General features: G+C 38.5%; 1 protein-coding gene across 9 annotated transcripts in view; it reads right to left on the bottom strand.

Moving 5' to 3' along the window:
- eys (eyes shut homolog) overlaps nt 1–16,344 on the bottom strand; it is a 400,588-nt gene that overhangs the window by 217,310 nt on the left and 166,934 nt on the right. The gene's annotated exons all lie outside the window — the stretch shown is intronic.

Raw genomic sequence — 16,344 nt, 5'->3', positions numbered from 1 at the left:
CCTTTAGGAGCATAGCGGTATTTTGGGAATAGCATGACACTGCATTTTTCCGCTATTACTGCATGTGTGTAAGACTGAGGATTATGTCCTTATTATTTTCTGGCGCTGATTTCGAAGTTTCTTTGACTAACCCGTAACGCTGTTGCCAAGAAAAATAAAAAAGCCTGAGTTTTGCTTGTATCTAAACAGTAGCCGACCAAGTAAGTCATTGTTCACTGTCTTCCTCCTTCCTTTCACAACTATTTCTCTCGAGAGTTTATCTTTTGGCATCGTCGTGCGTTTAAAAAAACTTTTTTTTCTCCCGATGCCGTGCAGCTCAGAACAAAGGTGAGGTGCGTTTTTTCGTTTCCGTTCGGAAATTTCATTGGTCTAATGTTATGCCGCTTAGTTTTTTGGCTTGAAGTTTGTGAAAAACCCAGGAAAAATTCATAAATTAGCCGCTTCGTTGTTTAAGCTGCGGGTTCAAAACATAGGAAAAAAGTAGCGGCTTATAGTCTGAAAAATACGGTAAACCTGTTTCTAGACACTCTCTTCCCAACAACATTCTTCAGAAGCAAGATATCAGCCTACAAAAACAAGTCATAGAGTTCTGTCCTACCTTATGAAGATTTCAGACCTTCAAAAGAAATCATCCCCGAGGCATAAAGAGATGCATCAGCTTCAGTCGGATACCACTTTATAAAGATTTCATACAATGTTTTGAGGATAAACAACCTCTAAAACCCCCAAAAAACATTCTACATATGCTGTTTCTCCATCGTTGCAGTTGAATCTATAATAAGCTCAGATGATGAGCTACAGTAATTTATGAGTTGCTCAGGAGCTCCTGGTCCCACAACTTCAACTGACTGTATGAGACTGCTGAAAAGACATTACTCACAATCACACACTATGGTGTTCATGATATTTTTTACTCTTCGCTGCTCGGTGTCACTCAAAGACCTAAAAAGCTGGTTCCTCTGGAGGTTTCTTCCTTATAACATCTGAAGGGAGTTTGTCCTTGCCACAGTTGCTACAAATTTGCTCATCGGGGATAAATACACATACATTTAGAAAGAATTCAGCTTTGTTATATAATTCATAGTTTCTGTAAAGCTGCTCTGAGACAATGTCCATTGTGAAACGCACTAGAGAAATAGAATTGAAAATCAGTTTCTAGAGCCTTGAAACACTTTATATCTATTTCAAGAGAATATGTAATTACATTACATTTTACATTACACCATTTACCCAATACACTGAATCATTCTAATTAATCCCATTCGCTCAAGATAATAGGTCATTATTTGGACCTAATCTTGTTTCAGAAAATGATGGCAAGATAAATATTGTCACTTCGGCCATCGCAAGGTTTTTCCAGGACAAACCTGATTAGAGCTGCTTCTTCTTCTTTTGCCTGCTCCCATTAGGGGGCGCCACAGCAGATCATCCGTCTCCATACCCCCCTGTCCTCTACATCTACCTCTTTCACACCAACTACCTGCATGTCTTCCCTCACCACATCCATAAACCTCCTCTTTGGCCTTCCACTTTTTCTCCTTCCTGGTGGCTCCATCCTCAGCATTCTTCTACCAATATAATTCATGTCCCTCCTCTGCACATGACCAAACCATCTCAATCTCACCTCCCTCACATCCTACATGCGCTGTCCCTCTAATAAACTCATTTCTAATCCTGTCCATCCTCGTCACTCCCAACGAAAACCTCAACATCTTCAGCTCTGCTACCTCCAGCTCCACCTCCTGTCTTTTACTCAATGCCACTGTCTCTAAACAACATCTCAGGTCTCACCACAGTCCTATAAACTTTCCCTTTCACTCTCACAGATACTCTTCTATCACAAATCACTCCTGCTATCACTCTTCTCCACCCACTCCACCCTGCCTGCACTCTTTTCTTCACTTCTCTAACACACTCTCCATTACTTTGTACTGTTGATCCCAGGTACCTGAACTCCTCCACAAACCTGATTAGAGCAAACATACCTATAAACATGACTACACAAAGTGCAAACAACAATTAGCAGCAGATTTTGGACAAAAAAACCCACAATAAATGTGCTCATTTGTGTGCATATGTCAATTCAGCCCCTTTGTGTTGAACAGCCTAATTGCTTTGTGGGAAGAAACTGTTACACATTCTGATCATGAGGGTCCAAATGCCATCTTTCCAGATGGCAGAGAGTTGATGAGTGAGATTAAGGGGTTTGCTAGTCAGCTACACTACTGGTTAAATTGTGGATGCAGCGTGTGGTGTAAATGTCCGCAATGGAGGAAAGAGTGTTCCTCTGTAGAACATGCTGAGGGTGGATGGTGGGACCTGGGCTTTCCAGAACCTTCTCAGAAAGTACAATGCAGGGATTTCTTGGTTATTAATCTGCAGGAAAGGTGGTCGCTTTGAGGTTAAAGCATTGGACTTTTTCTTCAAGGGTCGTGAGTTCAAATCCCTTGCAATGTGTATTGTTATTTGAAGTTATGGTTATATGAAGATTTCCATGTTTGAGTCCATTCAAGTTTTTTTTTTTAAAGAGCGCTTTAATCAGCTTCGTCTCAAAGCACCTTTTTTCAGAGATCAAGTCAAGTCAAGTTTATTTCTATAGCGCTTTTCACAACAGACATTGTCTCAAAGCAGCTTTACAGAAATCAACAGTCAAGGTGAATGGTGTGCATTTATCCCTGATGAGCAAACCTGGAAAAATAGATAGAGGTTATAAAATTGTCTAGAAGAATCGATAAGTTTAGAGCCTATACGTTTCTATCGAGTGAGCCAGTGGCGACTGTGGCAACTCCCTGAAACGGCATGATAAAGAAACTTTGAGAGGAACCAGACTCATCACCAGCAGCAAACGTCCATTCATTAAAGTTCCATCATTGTTGAGGTGCAGTTCAGTGGTAGGCATTTAAATGCAAAACTGTTCACTATTGCAAACTGTGGTCCTAAGTCATTGTAGTAGAGCATTGATATTAATTCCAGTCCAAATCCAGTTTTATAGTTAGTGAGTTGCTCAGGATCTTAAGGTTGATTATGTGGAACCATCTCACAGAGTGGCTTCCAAATGAAGAAAGATCCCCCCCTGCCCCCAATCACTTCGCATCCATACCGCGACAAAAATAATTTCTGCAAACGTTAATTTCATATTTATAGAATAAATGGAATTCTACACATGCTGCTGTTGCTTGGCTACATTTATTTTATATTACGTCTGAAGTGATTAAGGGGGTCACAATGTCACCATTGATCAGCCTCAACTTAGACTGCAGGAGACCAAACAAACATGCAGTAGAAGAGCTGCTGCTCAACCCATGCCTGACATCATCCGAGCACTGGGGGCCCTATTCCTAATAGAGGAAGCATAATTCCATGCGCTGGTAAATTTAAACCCCGCGGGAGACTCCCTTCCTGAACCTAAATCGGCACTGATGCAAAAAATAAACAAATAAATAAATGAACTTATTTTGGCTACAGCAACGATCCTCAGAAACGTAAGGTAGAAGCAAAAAACTCAAGTTTATAAATAAACGCCCACACGTGATATATAATTATATATTAGACTGCTATATATAACCCTATTACACACTTGCTGGCTTTTTGTACTGCTGCTCATTCGGGCAATTATCCAAAGCGCCAATCATGTAGGCGCAGCACAATGCAAGATAAAAAAAACAAAAAAAACAAAACGCAGATACAGGTCAAGAGCTTCAGCTAATGTTCACATCAAACATCACAATGAGGAGAATATGCGATCACAGTGACTTTAACTGCTGCATGGTTGTTGGTGCCAGATGGGCTGGTTTGCGTATTTTATATACTGCTGATCTCCAGGGAGTTTCACAGTGTTTACTCAGAATGGTGTGAAAAGGAAAAGACATCCAGTAAACAGCACTGAGTGGAAACACCTAAATGATGAGCGAAGCATGAAGAAAGCAGCCGGACAAATAGACTGAAAAGCGATGCTAAATCAAATAACACTTTATAACCTCGGTGAACAGAAAAGCATCATAATATCGATAGCAACACAAAGAAGAATGACTGGAGAACACAATGGCAGAAAAGCATATCCATTGCCATTTCCGTCAGCCAAAAACAAGGATCTGAGGCTTCATGCACCCAAAAAGGCCAAAAATTACATTTTTCTCAAATTCTGCCCCCAATTCAATTTAGAATTCAGGGTCAGTGGCATGAATTCAAGAACGCAACTTTCCAGGCCACATAGTAGTAGTAGTAGTAGTCTTCTTTTGGCTTTTCCCATTAGGGGTTGCCACAGCGGACGCCCTGGATGCCCTTCCTAACACAACCCTCCCCATTTATCCGGGCTTGGGACCGGCACTAACACTTGTGCAACCCTAACGGCTGGGGTTGGTTCCCTGACCGGGGATTAAACCCGGGCTGAAGCGGTGAGAGCGCCACATCCTAACCACTAGACCACCACATCTGGCTCTAAAATAGCGCACACTGTGCAATTTTGAATATTGCTCGTCAGACCGATCCCCATGTCACACTGTATTATCTCAGTTATCATAACGTCAGATTGAACGACGGTCAAAATCTGACGCACCCAAGAAAAACACTTGGTTTTACATCATCGATCCGCGACACGTTCAGACCCATGTTCTCTCGCTAACGGTGGCTAGCATCAAAACCTGTAATGATTATTTTGTTCACAACCTGCCTTGATAATGAAATCGTCATACAAACACTACTTTTCCCCTCCATCACTCAAGAACTTAAAAACACCTGACTCGTTTACACATTTTCCCTGAGGTGGTTTGAAGTTGTCGCGCTAATTCTTCTATTCACGCTCCTATTGGTTCTTTACTGTTGAAGTTACGCGGCAGGAGAGAGTCGGAAAGCTTCTGACACTGTCAGAATTTCATCGGAGAGGAATACACTGTATTATTGTATTAATCAGCTGAACATATCAAACTAGCCAGACTACAGATTTAAGCCTAGGATTAAAGGAATTTTAGGATTTACTACATTTGGCTTAAGCGAACAAATCGTGGCCAAATTCGCCTAGTGTGGTTTTACTCGATTAAGTGCCCGTTTACTTTTGAGCAAGCAAATGAATTTAGTTCCCTTGATAAACCCCATGAAAGTTATACACACCAATTCCATATTAGCTGCTTCATTTTTAATCCGTTGCACCGTTGAACAGATTTCTCAAAAATTGTGCTGCTATTCAACTACATATGGCCCGAGTGTAAAATAAAAAATATGTATATGTGTTAGTTTCATGACCTGTAAAGAAGCCCATTTAAGCTAGAATGTGTTTTGAGTAACGTTTATACAGTCGAGTAGGTCATTTGCAGGAAGCTGTAAAGACAAAGCATTATAATCACCTAATCAGCAACATGTGCTCAAACAGCAATCCTAGTGCTTCAACACACACACACACCCAGACGATGCCTACAACAGACGAAATGCACATCGTCACATTATGTAAATGGAAAAAAACAGTGTACAGCAGCAACTCAATGCTCAGGGGAGGGATGTAGATACTCCACTTTGAATGCATGCTACTTTAGTTTTCTGTAAAAATATAAAAAAATAATAAAAACAAAAAAAAACCCCTGCTTTATATATATATATATATATATATATATATATATATATATATATATATATATATATATATATATATTGAGATCAAAGCTGGCAAAAATAATAATAATCTGCCAAAAAAAGATTTTTCTGGAAAAAAATACATAAAATTCTGAAGGTGCTTTAAACAGCCTCATCTTGCCTTGCACTTTTTCCCCTCCTCTCTCCGGGTTTTTTTAATACTCTAAGCTACTCTCTTCACTTCACTGGCTAAAGGAAACTAGCTAAAATTCTATTACAAGCACTTTTGTTCAGTATTGATTATCATGCGGGCGTGAAAAAAAGGCAAAAGCAGCCAATCATAAAAAATATTATGTGACAGGTGTAAGAAAATTCTTAGCATGGCTCGATAATAACCCCATAACTGTTCTGAGGTGCTCAGTAAGAGTGCTAGTCTGGAGTAGAGAACATATAGAAAGACTCTGGCATGGCATGTGGCCACCAGGGAAATACTTTCAGATCGTTTCCTGTATTTTTTTGTATTTTATTTTAGATTTGCCACTATATATACACCGATCAGGCATAACATTATGAGCACCTGCCTAACATTGTATTGGTCACCCTTTTGCTGCCAAACCAGTCCTGACCCTTCGAGCATTAACAGCATTAACTTCTTCAGCAATTTGAGCTACCGGAGCTCGTCTGTTGGACCATATGGGTCTTGTCATGACCCTGTCGCCGGTTTTAATTTAGCGGTAATGTATTATGTGTTAGCGGCCGGAGCCCCTTTAAGAAGGTAGTGGATGGAGGTAAGACATGTGACCAAGGCATCATGACCTGCATCAAGAGTGAGTCATAGACAGATGTGGAGGAGAGAATCCGGTCATTTTCCAAAATAAAACATCGTTCAGAATCAGATCATTAATAAAACGGAAATAATGTAAGTTATGTATTCTTTTTGTGCGGCACGGTACCAATTGACCCACGCCCCGGTGCCGGTCCGCAGCCTGGGAGTTGGGGACCACTGGTCTAGAAGTCACAATTTGTCAAACTAACTCAAATCCTTACACTTGCCCATTTTTCCTGCTTTTAACACGTAATTTAAGGACAAAATGTTCACTTGTTACCCAATATATCCCACCCACTAACAGGTGCCATGATAAAGAGATAATCAGTGTTATTCACTTCACCGGTCAATATTTTTGTTCGTGTTTTCAGTCAACTAAAAGAAGCTTTTAGAAAACTAGAAAACGCTCTCCAAAGTGGAAAACAATTCGAAAACTGCATATATTCGCGTCTTAGTGTGGACTGTGTAAACGGAGGCTTTAAAAAAGTAAAACGCATTTTCGACATTGTCGCAAAGCCAGAAAGTAAATAAACGGCAGGCGGAAATGACGCAGATTGGAGTGTGTTACGTTTTGCTCGTAAATTTTTTTAAAAAGTTTTCAAATGTATCCAGATTTGTGTACATGTAGCCGGACACCATTATTCGTAAAATGTTACATAACGATTAGTTTTAACAATTAATATTTCATTAGGACACCCACTAGGAATAAGAGGTGGGAGCTTAGTAGTTATGGCGTTGGACTTTGGATCGGAAGGTCATGAGTTTAAATCCCAGCCACACCAAGATGCCACTTCTGGGCCCCTGAGCAAGGCCCTTAACCCCTTAGCTGCTCAGTTGTGTGTGTGAGATAAAACTAAGTCACTCTGGATAAAGGCATCTGCCAAATGCAGTGAATGTAAATGAATACCGTCAGTCCAAAACTTTGTTGGGAAAGAAAACTGTTAGAAGTAAAGGTTTTATTTTAAGGAGAAGTGCTAATTTAAGAACATCTAGAACAGCTAGGCGCCGTTTAAAGACCAATAAGACTCGGACATTAAGTTCATTCCACCACCTAGGTACCCATGAGATGGTGAGAGCAGTGGTTGAGGTTGATGTGAGCTAGCTCTTTTTAACTTTGTAGGTGAGCAGCAGTTTTTTTAAAGCTAAAGTGGGAAATTACAAGAAGCCAAAGAAGCTAATATGTAATGTCTTTGCTAAATTATAAAATGGTGGCGTTAAGGAAACAGCCCTGTCTGAGCTTGGGTCTTATTTGGCTTATCATCAGTTGGTTATTTCACTTTACACTATTTAAGGTAAACTTTTTTTCACTAGCTTTTTTTTTTTTTATATGTGCTTCCTCCAAATGTAATTATTCATAACCATGGGATTAGCTTTCACCGCAATATTAACAACATGCATGTTTTAACAAAGCCAGATGAGATACCAGCTTAATAACATCGTGGATTGTGTAAAGGACCTTAGACAATGGATGCTTATTATTAACTTCCTTCTACCTAATTTTGAAAAGACGGAAGCACTTTTTATTAAGAACGCAGTAAGCTTTCTGATTACACAGAACACTCAAGATGGCTTTTCAGTTTCATGTGCAGCAGTAAAAGACCTTGGGTTGCTTGTTGACTTGTCTTTTATGTGAAGCTAATGTGGAGAAAATATTACAAGGATAGGCTTCTTTTAGCCCTGAAATATAACTAAGATAAGAAATACGACGTTACCGCACAAAGAACGATGAACAATGAAGAACAAAGCTAATTCATACATTTCCTGCCTTTAGTTTGGATGTTCCAGTAGGTGAAAACCAAGCTCCGGCTAGTCCCAAATATAGAATCACGAAATAAATAATGTTGCACCGCAGCAAAAGAAAGATATTTTTGTCTTCAGTGATCTGCCTTGATTACTACAATTAAAAGTGCAGGCTATTTGTTGGTACCTTGAATAGTGAACGCTTTAAACCAGTTGTTCAATTCTGCCCATGATTTGGCCATTTAAGACAAATTTTTGAATCCTAAATGATTCCTATAATCCTAGGCTAAAATCAGTAGTCTTGCTAGTTTGATATGTTCAACAATAGCCGATTAATGGGCGTTGCAATCATTCTTGTCCCTCTACTAAAATTCTGGCAGTGTCAGAATATTTTAGACTTTGGAACGTGACTTGATTAGCGCGACAACTTCAAACCACCTCAGGGAAAATGTGCAAACGAGTCAGGTGGACACTCCAGCAAGAAGAGAAACGTAATAAGTGATGGAGGAAAAACAAGTGTTTGTACAGTAAAATCGAGGCATGTCGAACAAATTTACACTACAGCTTGTTTGCTGCTAGCCGCCATTATTGAGAGAACGCGAGTCTGAACGTGTCACGGGTTGATGACGTAACACTTTGGACGAGTCTTTTTCTCATCTGACATTATGACAACTGAAATCCTACAGTGTCACATGGGGATCATGTTTCCGTGCAGTCTGACAAGAAACAATTGCAGAGGACTATAAAAAAAATAATCCAGCATTAGCCAGAAGCAGATCTTACTCTTTGCAAAGCCCCACAGTTATTGAACAGCCGTTCTAATAGTGGTTGGGAGACAATTCAAGTGTTTAACTCTATGCTGATATCTTATTTATGTGGCCAATCCTTTTGTGGAGAGTTTTCTTAGGTGAATGAAAGGATCTAGGAGCGTTTATGGGCATGATAGTGTTTTAGTTAACTGAGATGTTTGGATGCTGTCACCCCCACGTGTTTACTCAGGTTTGTTGATAATAGAGTGGGTGGCAGCTTAATGCCCCAGAGCTCCCCTTATATCACTGTTACCTTCTAGCTCTCCCTTTCAAAATTTCTGTCTTATCTATTCTTGTTTGAGCCTGTCTGCACTCTGCATGCAATGTCCATTGACCTAAACTATAATGTGACATTAACCATACCTAATGACCTGTGTTTTTCTCCCACTGCCTTTCTGCCTTGCTCTTTCTCTATGCTGGCTACACATACAATTCATCCTGCTGCCCTACTTCTGCTGCTGAGATTGGCCTGCCAATGAACTAACATGAGGTTATTGTAGATTTAGGACTTTAGATTTAGGGCAATTGCTATGACAGTTTCAGGACTGCAAATGCCGCACGCAATGGACATATCTTAACAGGCTTCATGTTTAAACTATAATGAATTTTCTGGTTTTACAATTGCACTTCTTGACCATATAGTACCCAGTTATAGATTACCTATTGATTCTAGATTATACAAGGTGGTGTCAAAAAGTTTCGAGATGAAATTCTGGATGGGGGAAATTCTGACATCCCAGCATTCCCACTTCTGGAATGTGAATTTTTTCGAAGTGTCTTTTTTTTTAAGCACCTTCTGCTATTTTGCACTGGATCTGGTGTCAAAACTGTGACCTTTGAGCTGGATCTTCATCTTCGGGACGAACGACTCGTTGCAGCATCGGCGCATGTCAAAGGTTTGTCTCTGTTGCAGATTTGCCCAGAATTTGAGTTTTGATCTATGTTCTAACTTGCTCTGCGTGATGAAATCATGGACGTGGTAACACACGAGATCAAAATAGCACCAGTTAGCACTTATTTTCAAAACCTTTTGATATCACCTCACAGATCATTTATAATCGCACTATTCAGGGCCACCCTTTTGCCTTTTAAGTCTGAAAATTTTCTCTCACCCTCACCAGGGATAAATTTATTAGGTCAGGTTCCCTGGTGGTCTAGTGGTTAGGATTTGGCGCTCTCACCGCCATGGGCTCTCACAGCCATTAGGGTTGCACAAGCGCACTCTTAGTGCCGGTACAAAGCCCGGATAAATGGGGAGGGTTGCGTTAGGAAGGGCATCCAGCGTAAAAACATGTGCCAAATCAAACATGCGGATCACGAATACGGATGATCCGCTGTGGTGACCCCTAATGGGAGAAGCCAAAAAAAGTATGGTATATTGATCAATTAAAAATGTATATCCTGAATGTCTGTAAAGCTTATTTGTTAAAAGTTCCACCCAAAACAAGAATGAATATTTGACTTTTTTTAATCCGTTGTCTTCCGTAAGGACCGTGTAAGAGATCTTTTGCGAAGGTTTGTGACTTTATAGAAGCTTCATGAAAATTTTTAATCGACTGATAAGTTAAAATGCCATATGATAAATTTTGTTTGTTTAAACAAACAAGGAAAAACAATCTTACCTCGCATACAACTTTTGTCTACAGCATTAAACACAGCAAAGTACAGCTGTTTATCTCAGTCTTGCTCAATAAAGTTAAACACAAAACACTTGCTGCAGATGCCCAAACTTCATTAACCAAACTACTCGTCTGCACCGAGTGGCGTGACCAAGTGCACTTCGCCAAACACAAAAACCTGAAAGCTGATCACATTCATTGACTAAATACAAAGTAATCTCAGTCAGGTGCTGTTTAATATAAGTGCTTTCCCCTCCCATTTTTCTTATTTTCTTCTTTATTTATTTTTTTATTTTATTTTTTTTTAAAACACAGCCCTGCCAGTCAGCACGCAGTCATAATAGCCACAGAAACGTGAACCATTCAAGTGCTCAATTACATGCTGGTGAGGCCGTTTTATAGTCCGTGATTTCATGCCTGTGGGGTTGTAACAACCTCTAAAACCACTCGCGCAATGATCCAACCATTCAGCATATAGAGTGCCTATTAATGTGCTCGGGCTTTTCTAAATCCATATCGCTGGCCATAAAAGTGTCTGCTGATGTTCCTCCATTACTTGCAGCCTTATTAACTTTGTTACATGCGTTCTTCAGGTTCAATATTTAATTCTACTGCTTCTGATGCTTCCAACTGAGAATGACGTGTTGGACGTTTCCAAATTTGCCATTGCTAATGGTCTTGTGACGGGACATTCTGTCGTTCTGTCATGTCGAATATTCTTTCGGCTTCATCATGAGCACGGTAATAAAAAAAAAAAAAAAAAAAAAACAGGAATTGCCTAGTCAAATCTACAGTATCTACAAAATAATAATTAAAAAAAAAATTATATATATATATATATATATATATATATATATATATATATATATATATATATATATATATATATATACAGTACAGACCAAAAGTTTGGACACACCTTCTCATTGAAAGAGTTCTCTTTATTTTCATGACTATGAAAATTGTAGATTCACACTGAAGGCATCAAAACTATGAATTAACACATGTGGAATTATATACATAACAAAAAAGTGAACTGAAATATGTCATATTGTAGGTTCTTCAAAGTAGCCACCTTTTGCTTAGATTACTGCTTTGCACACTCTTGGCATTCTCTTTATGCCTACTTTGAAGAACCTACAATATGACATATTTTCAGTTCACTTTTTTAGTTTTGATGCCTTCAGGGTGACTCTACAATTTTCATAGTCATGAAAATAAAGAAAATTCTTTGAATGAGAAGGTGTGTCCAAACTTTTGGTCTGTACTGTATATATATATATATATATATATATATATATATATATATATATATATATATACACACACACACACATACACACACACACATACACACATAAAAACATACACATATACACCACCCTATTTCTGGACATTTAAAACTTCTAATTCGCTTCTGTTCTTTCAGCAGCTGAAATGCTTCAAGTAAGCAAAATTATCTGCCCACAGAATAAGATAATAAAATAAGGTTCTTTTTTTACATGCTCTGATATCATTTTTGCAGTGCTGACAAACAAGTCTGATCCAATTTTAAGCACAAATTATATGTGAATGTTTTTTTTCCCCCAGAAACTTGTACTAAGTTTTACCTGTTTATATTAATCCTTTAATCAGAGTTCTTAAGAAAAATCCAATACCTCAGAATCATTTTTAGAATGCTTCTAAGTATACATGTTAAGCTCCACAATTATTAAAATCCTTGGTAAAAGGTTTAATATTATGGTTAAATGGGGTTGATGATAAAAAAAAAGGGTAGTTTGCTACAATGTGCATATCATCACAAAAAAAAGGATTAAATTCAATTTACAAAAATTGGGGGGGGAGATTGTTATGAGAGAGATTTTGAGTGACGTTTCTGGTTTTGGATGTTTGTTTTTAACTCACTTTTCTGCTGAAAAACCAAGGCCTAAGCCAGTATTGTCTTGAAAAAATACTAGGAAATCGATCTAGGATAGTAGGAGTTTTCTTTCAAATCTCTTCGCACCATGATTCCATTTTGCGGCTCCTTCGGAGAAAAAAAACCAAACTCAACAATATCTATTAGAACATATTTGAGAGCTAATGATTAAGCTAAGCCCTGATTTTTGCCAAGTTTGACCATATAATAAATCGCTCCTCTAGGTTCTACAATCCGAGCAGAACCCCGCAAACAAATTTCTTCTGTGATTTCTGAACGGTTTGTCGGCATTTGTAGGAAAAAAACTCTGCCTGCTGCTGTAGTCTTTGTTATTTTAGGTACCAACAAATAGCCTGCACCTTTTGATCGAAGTAGGTGTGGGGGATCATAATAGAACAAAAGTTTGCAAATGCTAATGTGCGAGACCAATCAGTGTTTTATATGTGAGTAGTATTTTGTAATCAATGTGAGATTTAACTGGTAAAAAAAAAAAAAAAAAAAAACAAAGCTTCAGATGTAGACTAAATAAAACGGGTGGTCATATTTTCTAGATCTAGTGAGGATCTTGCTAATCTTGCTGCTGCATTCTGGACTAACTGAAGCTAATTTTTGTACTTACTTGAACACCCAGACAGTAAAACATTACAGTAGTCTAATCTAGATATAACAAAAGCATGCACTAGCACTGTAACATCATATTTTTTTGACTTTTTTTTAGGATTTTTTTTTTTTTTTACTTTACCATTTTCTAGCCAAAAGAGCCTTTCTAGCCTTTCTGGGACAAAATGCATTTACGTTCTCGTTCAGGTGGTTTTATTAGAGACTTCTAAACCATTTGCTCCAAAAGTGGATGGACATTTTTACAGCTCTGCTCTCTCCTGATTTATAAAGCTTAACACTCTTTGGTCTCTTTTCATTATGTGGAATCTGTGCCACATTTTATTTATCTCTCTAAAAACAGTTACATTACTCTTTTAGACACCGAGCAGGCAAACTAGAATAAGTGCACTGTTAATTGCCTCACACTGATTATAGGTATTTATTACATTTGTTAAAAGACATTCGTCCAAATATCAGGAGATCATCAAAATGTTTCGAGACTAACTGTGCTACTGGTGCTATTCTGACGTTACCACATCTGCGATTTCATCACAAAAAACGAAGAGCAATTGTGAAATTCTGTGTAAAACTGCAAATCTGCCACAGAGACGTTTGACATGACACTTGTTTGACGTGCAACGAGTCGTGCAAGAACATCGCTGGAAGATAGGACGAGAGATTAAGAAGATATTCAATGAGCTCAACCTTCGAAAATGTCTAAACCGTTCGGCAACTTGCGCACGATGATTGTCGGCGAAAACAAGCCACGTGATCTCACTTCTGCACCCGCCCTGCTCAACAGATTTCGCTCATGCAGACTTCAGTCTTTATCCGAAGATGAAGGTCCGGATTAAAGGTCACCGTTTTTTGACACCGTTGCGGAGATCCAGTGTGAATCGCAGGAGACTATTAGGACACATTACAGAAGTGCCAGGCAGGAATGCACAGTTGCACAGTATTGCTGTGCAAGGAGAATATTTTGAAGGTGATAGTGCGTAAACATAGATAAATTAAGCACTTTCTTGTAAACAGAGCGTGGCTTGAAACTTTTTGATACCAGCTGGCCTGTGCTGAATTACTGGGCATATGGTAAATCCTAAGAGCTGTGTATTCATTCGTACTTAATTCTGAAATAGCTGATCTTTTTGTCGCTATATATGTTTTCGCCCTGTTTTTATTATTGAGTTTATTGATATGATATTAAATTAGGAAAATACATTTCTAAATAACAAATCTTGTATAAAAACATAATAAAAAGAGTATGTAAAAATATAAAGTTGTATTCAGTGTATTTACCTTGGAGAAGAGACGACTTAAGCTAACGAAAACGTCGGTGGAGGGGGGCGGGGGGGTAGAGGCTGGTTTCCTCTTATACTCCAATGCTAAAGATCGAGTCTTAACACGTTGTATGGAGGAGGTTTGCCTTATACGAATGAGAGCAGAAGAGCAACAAAGACAAGCAAACAAAGCTGTGGCAAAGGAGGAGGGAGTGTACCCTCTGAAAATAGAAAGCGAGGACTGAAAGTATATCAGGACGGATGAGGGCACTGAAGATGAGAAACAGGTCAGAAGGAAGACAATGAAACGTCAGGACAGGACAAATTCATTTACTGTACATTTAGTTTGCACAAAGAAACAGCAATGCAGAGGACAAACAATGCACAAATGCATAAACAGAACCTGGAAAATGGAAATGTGGAAAACACAATGTTAATTAATTTTTAATTGTATATTGCTTTTAACAATGGACATTGTCTCAAAGCTGCTTTACACAGATAAAGCAGTTATAACAGAATGTATAAGTTTGTTCCTTATAATTGTAAGCTTGTCCCTAATTAGTGAGCCAGTGGTGATTGTGCGAAGAAAAAAACTCTGAGTTGGCATGAGGAAGAAACCTTGAAAAGAACCAGACTCAAAAGGGAACCCGTCCCCATCCTCAACACCGAACATCCATTCATTAGAGGTCCATCATTGTCTACAGTGACAGATGATTAAAGCCAACCTGTGGTCCCGAGCCGTTATAGAAGACTTGATAATTATGGTCCAAATTTATCCTCAAAGTTCGTAAGTTGCTTAGTAACTTCATAGATCTTGTTGATCTTGATGCACTCATGCAGATACTGGTCAAGAGCTTTAGTTAACACTCGCATCAAACATCAGAATGGGAATAGGCCATAACCCTAACTCTAGTTCCTGTTGGGGCTACACTCAAGAACCTTTAGGATCGGTGGACTGTGATTAATGTAAACAGTCTGCTACGATGAACAATTTTGCAGGTCCATTAGTGGTCAGCTGATATTCAACAATAATTAAAACTATAATGGTTCCTCTCAAGGTTTCTTCCTCAAACCATCTCAGGGAATTTTTCCTTGCTATTGTTTTGACTGATTTATAAGTAGTACATTTATTTATTTTTCGTCTTCTATTAATAACTGGCTGTTAAAAGTGCAATATAAATAACATTTAATTGTAAGAAATTAATTGCGGAAATGCGAATAAAGAAAATGAATTGAAAGAAATGCGATCCAAGTTAGTATAAGTATAGCTGATATGCTTGGACTTTAACACAATAAAGTCGAGTCTTGACAGAATTGTGGAAACAAACACATTAACTAATCAAGACTACATTACACTAATTTGGCTAAATTTGAAAATGGCGTTTTTGGTTAAAAACTATAGTTTTCTATAGTTTCCCAAAAGCTCATCCACACTAAAACGTCCAAATAAACGCTTACGTTCCTCTTCTCTGCATGAACGAAGCGGAAGATGCTTCGAACTGCGTTATTTCCGCCGGACGTATATATTGACTTTTCGTGTTTTTGAACTGTCGGTGTAAAAGTCGTCACTTTGCAGCACGAAAAGCAGCGTTTTCAAATTGTTCCACTTTTATCTTAGTTTTCGTAAAGCTAGTTTGACTTAAAGTGCAAAGTCTCAGTGTAGAAATGAAAAGTCTTAATGTAAGCCTAAACAAATACATTTAATAAATTAATGCTAATGTTATTGTTAGCATTTGACCAATCAACTAATAACGATTTATTAAAATAAAAGCAATGATTAATTCATTCATTAAAAACTACCCAGTTATTAGCAGTTCCCGCTGCCAGAAATGTGTACTGATGAGAAAGGCCGGGGAAGACAGGACGTCTCAGAAAGCAACATAATCATGTCGCACATTAAAGCGACTAGATGCCCCTTCTGTCAGTCAAGAACAAGAGTCTGAACCTACAATGGGAATATAATGTCACCCATTGGTTCATGAAATGTGAAATC

The sequence above is a fragment of the Silurus meridionalis genome, chromosome 28 (genome assembly GCF_014805685.1).
Source record: "Silurus meridionalis isolate SWU-2019-XX chromosome 28, ASM1480568v1, whole genome shotgun sequence".
Taxonomy (NCBI): Eukaryota; Metazoa; Chordata; class Actinopteri; order Siluriformes; family Siluridae; genus Silurus; species Silurus meridionalis.
The sequence above is the reverse complement of the archived record's forward strand: the minus strand, read 5'-3'. Positions and strand labels throughout refer to the sequence as shown.